The sequence below is a fragment of the Dasypus novemcinctus genome, chromosome 20, assembly GCF_030445035.2.
Source record: "Dasypus novemcinctus isolate mDasNov1 chromosome 20, mDasNov1.1.hap2, whole genome shotgun sequence".
Classification (NCBI taxonomy): Eukaryota; Metazoa; Chordata; class Mammalia; order Cingulata; family Dasypodidae; genus Dasypus; species Dasypus novemcinctus.
This window is the reverse complement of record NC_080692.1, coordinates 34,119,889-34,127,928: the sequence shown is the minus strand read 5'-3', so window position 1 is coordinate 34,127,928 and position 8,040 is coordinate 34,119,889.

The following is an 8,040-nucleotide window of genomic DNA, read 5'->3' as shown; positions in this document are numbered from 1 at the left end:
CTCACCCCACTCTTCCCATAACAATAACCTCCTCCATCATCATGGGACATTCATTGCACTTGGTGGATACATCTCTGAGCACTGCTGCACCACATGGTCAGTGGTCCACATTATAGTTTACACTCTCCCCCAGTCTACCCAGTGGGCCATGGGAGGACATAAAATGTCCAGTAACTGTCCCTGCAGTACCACCCAGGACAACTTCAAGTCCTGAAAATGCCCCCTCATCACATCTCTTCTTCCCACTCCTCACCCTCTGCAGCTACCATGGCCACTTTCTCCATCTCAATGCTACATTTACTTCCATTACTAATCACAATAGTTCCAGAATAGAATATCAGTAAGTCCACTCTAATCCATACTCTATTTGTCCATTCTGCGGACCCTGGGATGGTTATTGTCCACTCCACCTCTGTATTGAGAAGGTGCTTAGATTCCACATGGATGCTGGATGCAATTCTCCTGTTTGCAGCTTTAGGCACTCTTGGCTCCCTGGTGTGGTGGTTGACCTTCTTCACCTCCCTGTGGGCTGGCTGGGGTAAGTCCAATAAACCAGAGGGTAGGAGTTGCAAATCTGTTGAGGCTCAGGGCCTGGCTATGCTACAGTCTTTCTTGTGATGGAGAAACCCAATGGAGAAATCCAGAGGTTATGGGAGTGCTTCAGATGAGATGCTGGGGGGATGGGGATTGTAGGGGAACACGTGGAGTTAAGACATCATTCCAGGTGTCTTAAATCCACTTCTCAGTGTCTTAAGAGACTTTAGAGGTGTCAAAAGCACTTCTTTCCACTCAGCTCTCTACTTATGACCCCTATCACTGCTGCCAGGGGATAGTCAAATGGGGAAGACATCCACATTTGCTTGCTTTTAGATGAATAGTGACTACCTTAGCCCACCTTTCAAAAAAAGGTGCTCTAAATTATGAACCGCCCTCCTTTGGTTCGTGGGATGGGAAGGTGGCACCTTAGAGCAGCTAAGTAGGTTAGGAAGGTCACCCTCCTCATAAACATCCTCTCGCCATGTTTCATGAGTTAAAACGCTACTCTTAAAGCTAGCGACTTCTGAAGGACAAGCCTACGAGGTCTTCACTCTGGAGCATGAAATACTGCCCAGCTCTTGTTTCTCAATTACCTCTGGCCAAAGCGAGGCAGATTTGAAACTCTTGGGCTCCCCAACTCGTGGGCACTATTGGTTCTCCACTTAGCCATCCCCAGGCCTGCTTTTGCCTCTTTCGTGATAGGGACGTGCCAGATTCTCTCTTCGCAGTGAGGGATGGGTCTCTGCCTGAAAAGAAACCACTTTTCCAGCTGAAAAGAAACCTTTTGGGGGCTTCTAGTAAAGATTTTGCTCCTTAATAAGAGAAGTCTGCACAAGGGTGACTCTTTTTGCACCCATCCCCTGATTTCCTGCTTGAGATGCTGGATGGGTGGAGACTTGGTTCTTAGAGCTATCACCGCCTTCCTGCCATGATGAGGGGAGAAATCCCTCGTGGAGAAGGGCAGAGGAAGAGTCTGGTCCTTGAATCCTTGATTAATTAAGCCCAGCACCAGCCCTGGAACTGCCTCTCTCCGATCTTGTTCTGTGGTAATCGATAATGTTTGCACATTTTAAATCAAGGATCAAATTGTTCTTTATAACGAGAGCAAACACAAAGTACTTACTACATGCCACACACATGTGTACCTGTGCTAACCCATTTTCATTCTGGCAACAACCTTATGAAGCATTATATTCCTTGTTTTTCAGTTATGGAAACTGAGGCAGAGAGAGGTTTAAGGGACTTGCCTAAAGTAACTTGCCCTGGTAGTCTGGTTCCAAAGTTCCCGCTCTTTACATTCTTAGAACTGGAACAATACATAGTATAACCAAAAAGAAGTTTGCAATAGATCAGACTTATTCTATATAACTGCTTTTAAATGGTGTTGAGTGAAGCAGATGTGGCTCAAGTGATTGGGCTCCCGTCTACCATATGGGAGGTCCAGGGTTCAATTCCCGGGGACTCCTGGTGAAGATGAGCTGACCTGCATGGCAAACTGGCCCAAGCAGAGAGCTGGTCCAAGCAGAGTGCTGGCCCAAGCGGAGTGCTGGCCTGAGCAGGAGTGCTGGCCCATGCAGCAAGCTGGTCTGAGCAGAGAGCTGGCACAGCAGGTGACGCAACAAAAAGAGACACAGAGAGAGAGAGAATAAGAGAAGCAGCTGACCAGGTAGCTAAGGTGGCGCAAGAGATTGAGCACCTGTCTCCCACTCCGGAAGTTCCCAGGATTGGTTCCTGGTGCCGCCTAAACAGAAGACAAGCAGAAGAAGAACGCATAGCGAATGGACATAGAGAGCAGACAAGGGGGTGTGGGGGGATAAATAAATCAGTCTTTAAATGTTGAATTGAATGATACCTTGAGCCAAAAGCATGGAAATAAAGAGATCAGTGGTCTCATGCCACAATAGGCTCCACCTACTTTCTCTGCAGCTGAGATCTTGTTGTCCGTTTCAATCACTGATTGTGATGTTCTTCCCCTTCTTCATCTGGCAATTTTCCACTCATCCTTCAAGACCCCACTCAAACATGACCTCCACCTTGGTCTTCCCAGACTCTCCTAAGGAGCAGTAGTCTTCCTCCCAGATTTCTGGCATGGCTCTTGTTTTTGTCTTAAGCAAACTCTTCCTTGGCATCTTGTAACCTGTTTATATATTACATTGTTAGACCATGATATCCTAGAGAGCATGTTTCTCTGATTCTCTCATACTTAATAGTGCATCTGGCTCATAGTAGAACTTGAGAAGTGATCACAACTGAATTTTAAAACCTGTTTGTGGAAGGTTCCTTTTAGCCATGGGAGGTAATGTAATTCATCTGTATGTGCAACAGCTTCTATATCATGAAGAGAAAAAGAAAATCCAGTCAAGACCCCCTTTATGTACATTTTTTAGGCAAATGGGGTATAATCCAGGTGCACAGTGATGAAATGTATTCTCTTATTTTAACAAAGACCATGTGCTGAGGGGTCAGTAGATAAGCATTTTGATACTGTTTATGCCTCTCCTTAGGGTTGAGTTTGTACAGTTTACTTAGCTATAGAGAGGGTGAACTGACGGTGTGCTTTTGTTTGTACTCTTATATTTTTAATGAATTTTTAACTAATGTAACTTTTAGAGTACTTTTATAGGCATCCTGCGGCTCAGAAACTAAGCCATCCATCCTGAAATTATGATGTCAGCAAAAGAGCCAAAACTAAAACCAAGGGCTCCAGCCTTTCTGTTCAGGGTTCTTTCCACCTCACCGTATGCCATGAGCAGGGTGGTTTATCTATGAAAATAAAGCACCTAGTAACACATGTGCCCAGGCATTAGAACAGTGAGTGGGGGCCCAATTTTGAGTTCCAATATCATTATACATTCTGTTGTCTCTAATGTCTTTAGTTAAACTTTGTTTTTCATCTGTTCCAAAGGAGAAACATCCATTTACCTTTAAATAATAGAAAATGAGGACACATAAGACTTGTTAAATTCTGTTTCAATGATTATATATAAATATTGTCTTTATCAAAGGCCAACAGAATTACCTATACAACTTTATATCTGTCTTCATCTTTTCATACGGGCAATTTGTGTTCCCAGCAATATTGGAAGGGCCTGGAAGATTCGTACTTCATCTTACATTTCTTTTTATCCTCTGGAGTCAGTTATTGTTTGCCACCTGTGGCTGGAGCTTATGTATGCTTTTTTCTCATTTGGTCCTAGTTACAGTGCTGTAAAGGATAAGAAAAATAGAGCTCAGAGAGCTGAAGGACTTGCTCAGCCTTTTTCTCTCCATCCTTGTCTTTTCTGCTGAAACAGTCCTACTGGCTCATGCACTGAAAAGGTGATCAGTAAACACCTGTCAGTTGTGATATCTTCTAGACTCCTTCCAAACCCAAGACTTGTGGAAGGTCAGGGTGGTGGGCTCTTTATAGGTCAAGCCTATGCCATCCCTCATCCTCCTTGTCATCTTCTCCCCTTCCTCCCCAACCCCACCCTCAACATCTCAGGCCCTGAGACCTGCACTAGCCCCCAGCATCCCTGTCTTCAGAGGCTCAGCTCCAGTGGCTAACAGGGAGGCAGAGGGATGGCTCTGCTGGAGCAGCCCACCTTCTCAGAGACTTTGCCTGTTCTCACTGCTCTGCTAGCCTCATCAGAGGAAAAAAGGAAACCCTTACTCACTTCCAGCTACCACAGTCCCTACCTCATCACACACTTTTTGTAGGCTTTTTTCTCAGGCTTATAACTCAGTATGCTCTCTCTCTCACACACACACACACAAACCACACAAAACTAGAAACTTGAAAGAAAGAAAAATGGAGTAGAAATAGAATTTGGAGCTGGTGCCTAAGTTTATAAGCGAGGGAGTGAGGGTGAATAGGTGAATAAGATTGAAGGGACTGGGCAGATGGTTGGTATTGTTTAATGTAAAATGAAAATATACTTAGTGCTGTTTATATATTTTATTTTTATTTATCATTTTTCCATGTTCTTTATATTACTTTCATCATTATTATTTATATTTATATACTTATTAACCTCAACCAGTGTCCCCTAACAAGCCACTAGAGTGTTTCATGCTGGGCTGACCCGATCAGGGGCACACAGGTCAAATGCTGCTGCCACACAGCCTCCAGGGTAGAGAGGCACAGACATAGCTGCGTTTTTACAGGCAGCGAGGAGCTACAAAGGCAGTGATCCTTTCCCACCTCTCCCAGCCTTCTCAGACTCTGGGCAATCTCAGTTTCTTTCACATCTTCTTCAGCCCATATCATCAGCAGTTTTAAGATCAGGAGGGAAACAAAATACCAGAAAGTGTCCCATCATTAAAAAAAAGAAAGAAAGAAAGAACCCTGTTTAGAGGGACTTTTCCAGCTCTGGCCCTCCACGCACCCGACACGCAGCTTTGGAGCCTGTCCCCAGCCACATTAACAGAACATACCCCTGGTGAGATTTATGACCGCCCACTCTCCCCCTTGCAGTGGAGAGGAAAACAGTACAACTTTGAGAAAAAGAAGTATCGAGAGTTGATGGTGTGTCCTGAACCTTAAAATGTTAAACTATGGTAAAAAATTTTTTGGAAAAGAAACTATCTTCAAAATTCTGTAAGGTTAATGGAGCCCATATGTTGTCTACTAAAACTTACAAAAACAAACTAAACACGATACTTTAGCGCCTGCCAGGCTGAAATGTGATCTTCTTCTTAATATTCACTCAACCCAAAGTAAAATGCTTTAATATGGTAATGATTCCAAAGTGCAGCCAGAACTCAGTGGATAAACAACAGACCTCAGACCCAGGGGAGGGTTATGCTCTAATCCAGCTCTGGGCAAGTCACTTGATCTCTTCGTTCCTTCTCAATTTTCTTAGCTCTATAATGGGAATATCAGGACTTCACAAAATGTTTATGAGGTGTACTAAAATGATCGTAAAGCACTTTACAAATGTTTAATAACGGATACTCTTTTCATAACTTGGCTTTATAATATTCTGGTTCCTTATTATCCATTCAGTGAGATGGAAATAAATAAGACTTCCCAAAAGAAAACAAAGAGGTTGTTTATTCAGAGCTTGATGACAAAAGAGATCACCACCTTCACTTGCATTTGGCAGAAACTCAAAGGCCGGCAGAGGAGCAGGAAAGATTGTGGTAAAAAAGAGGGACTATTTCGGGTGAGCCCTGATCAGAGGCTATGGGCAAGCAGAAGGCGGAGGGCGCTAGTTAGAAGGGAGGTATCCTGCGATTGCTTTAGGGACTATATTTGCCTTTCTCTGGTTGGTCCTCAGTTGGAGGTGGGGGAAAGTGGGTAAATATTAGGCAGCCTGACAGTTATTGACCAAGTCTCAGCCATTTTAGGCCTCCGGCTGCAGAGGTTGTGGGGCAGAGTTTTGTTGTGACATACATGGGCTGGCCGTTACCCTTAGGTCTATTCAGGGTCCTGATGGAAAATCAAAAGTAGGAGGGGTCCGACCACCCCAGAAGACAACCAGGCATCTGCCAGTACCCCAGGAAATTACGGACTTTTCATACCTTTTACCTATTTTCAGAAGCTGCAAATTGAGACGATAGATTGCTGGACCAATGATTTCCACTCTCCTTAACTCAATGGGGACACCACTTGATCAGCAGTGGGGACAACTAGCTTCTAGCTGTGATTCTATTACGTACTCCCGGGGAGAGGGGGGCAGGGTCTGGGACAAATCATTTAACCTGCCAGGGCTCCGTGTCCTCAGGAATAGACCGAGACTACTATCTGTCCAGCCCATCTCATTGTTTGGTTTTGAGGATAAGTGATTTCATGTTTGTAAAGGAACTTTAAACCCTATAAAGCAGGTATTAGAGAAGGCTTTTTAGAAGTGTGATAAGGAAGAATGTGGCAGAAGCCTTTGAAGTTCCACCTAGGGATTGGAGTCTTGAACAGTTTCCTGTGTGCTTTAGGGACTCTGACTCGCCGTCTTTCTCACCTCCAGGCAGACTTCTTCCCACGCCCCTGCGCCTCCATCTTCCACCTCCTTGAATGGGTCCACCAGAAACGGGGATTTCTGTGGGCTTCTGCGGGAAACCTGCAGCCTTGACTTCTACCTCTCATTAATTTACTATATTTTTAAAAACGTGTCGTGTGCGGATAACCAGGTGCTAGTCACAGTTCTGGGTCCTGAGGATTCAGCAGAATCTTGGTTTGTTTTCCACAAACCAAGGAAAGCTTTATTCTCAAATAGCTCACATTCATGAGTGAAACAGACAATACACAAGGATATGGGCAAGAAATTTCAGATAGTGGCATATGCTGTGAAAATTAAACAGGGAAAGAGGATAGAGAGGACAGGGCGGTTAGAGGGAGGAGAGCACGTGTGAGCAGAACTCTGCCTGTTGGAAAGGGAGAAGCTTGGGAAGAACTGGGTCAGGCCAGAGGACACAGCGAGAGCAGAGTCTGCATCTGAAGCTACCTTGGCAGGCTAGAGGGAAAAAAAGAGGCCAGCAGGACTGCAGCCCAGGTCCTTTTAGGATTTTATTCTTCTGTGTCATGGGAAGCAATGGAAGTTTTTAGTTGGGGTGTGCCATGTCTGGATTTAAGTTTTAAAAGATCATTCAGGCAGAGCGGGTATAGCTCAGTGGTTGAGTGCCTGCTTCCCATGTACGAAGTCCCGGGTTCAATTCCTACTACCTCCTAAAACATTACATTAAATTAAAAAAAAAAAAAGATCACTTAGGTTGCTGCATAGAGAAGGAATTGTAGAGGGGTAAGACAGGAAACAAGGAGACCAATTAGGAGAGCCCTACTCTGGCCTGGATGAGGGTGGAGGAGGATGGAAACGGAGAGAAATAGTCAGATTAGGGTTATTTTAGGGGTAGAGCCACAGACTTGGCTGATAGATTTGATGAAGGAGGGTGGTGGGTGAGGAAAAGAGAACAAGCAAAGATGATTCTTGGGTTTTTAGCTTGAGCAGTTGGGAAAACAGTTGCACCATTCACTGAAACGAGGAAAATGGGAGGGGAACAGATTTGAAAAGAGGAAACGCAGAATTCTGCTTGAGTGGTTGTATCATTTACAGAAATGAGGAAAATGGGATGGGAACAGATTGAAAAGAGAAAACGCAGAATTATGCTTTAGTGGTTGTACCATTTATTGAAATGAGGAAAATGGGATGGAAACAGATTTGAAAAGAGGAAGGGCAGAATTCTGTTTAGTGCAGATGCCCATTTGATACAAATTCCTCGTACCTCCTAAAAAAACAAAAAACAAACAAATGAAAAGAATCAACTCTAATTTTGGAGCAGATGTAGCTCAGTGGTAGAGCCCCTGCTTCCCATACATGGGGTCCTGAATTCAATCCTTGGTACTTCCTAAAAACAACAACAAAAAACAAGTAACAAACATTTATTGAACACCTATTATATATGTGCTAGGTACTGTTCTAAACTCTTAGACATTCAGCAGTGAACAAAAACAGATGAAAATCCCTTCCCTAATAAAAATTACATTATGGTAGGGGGGTACAGGTAATAAATTACCTAAATAAGTAAAAT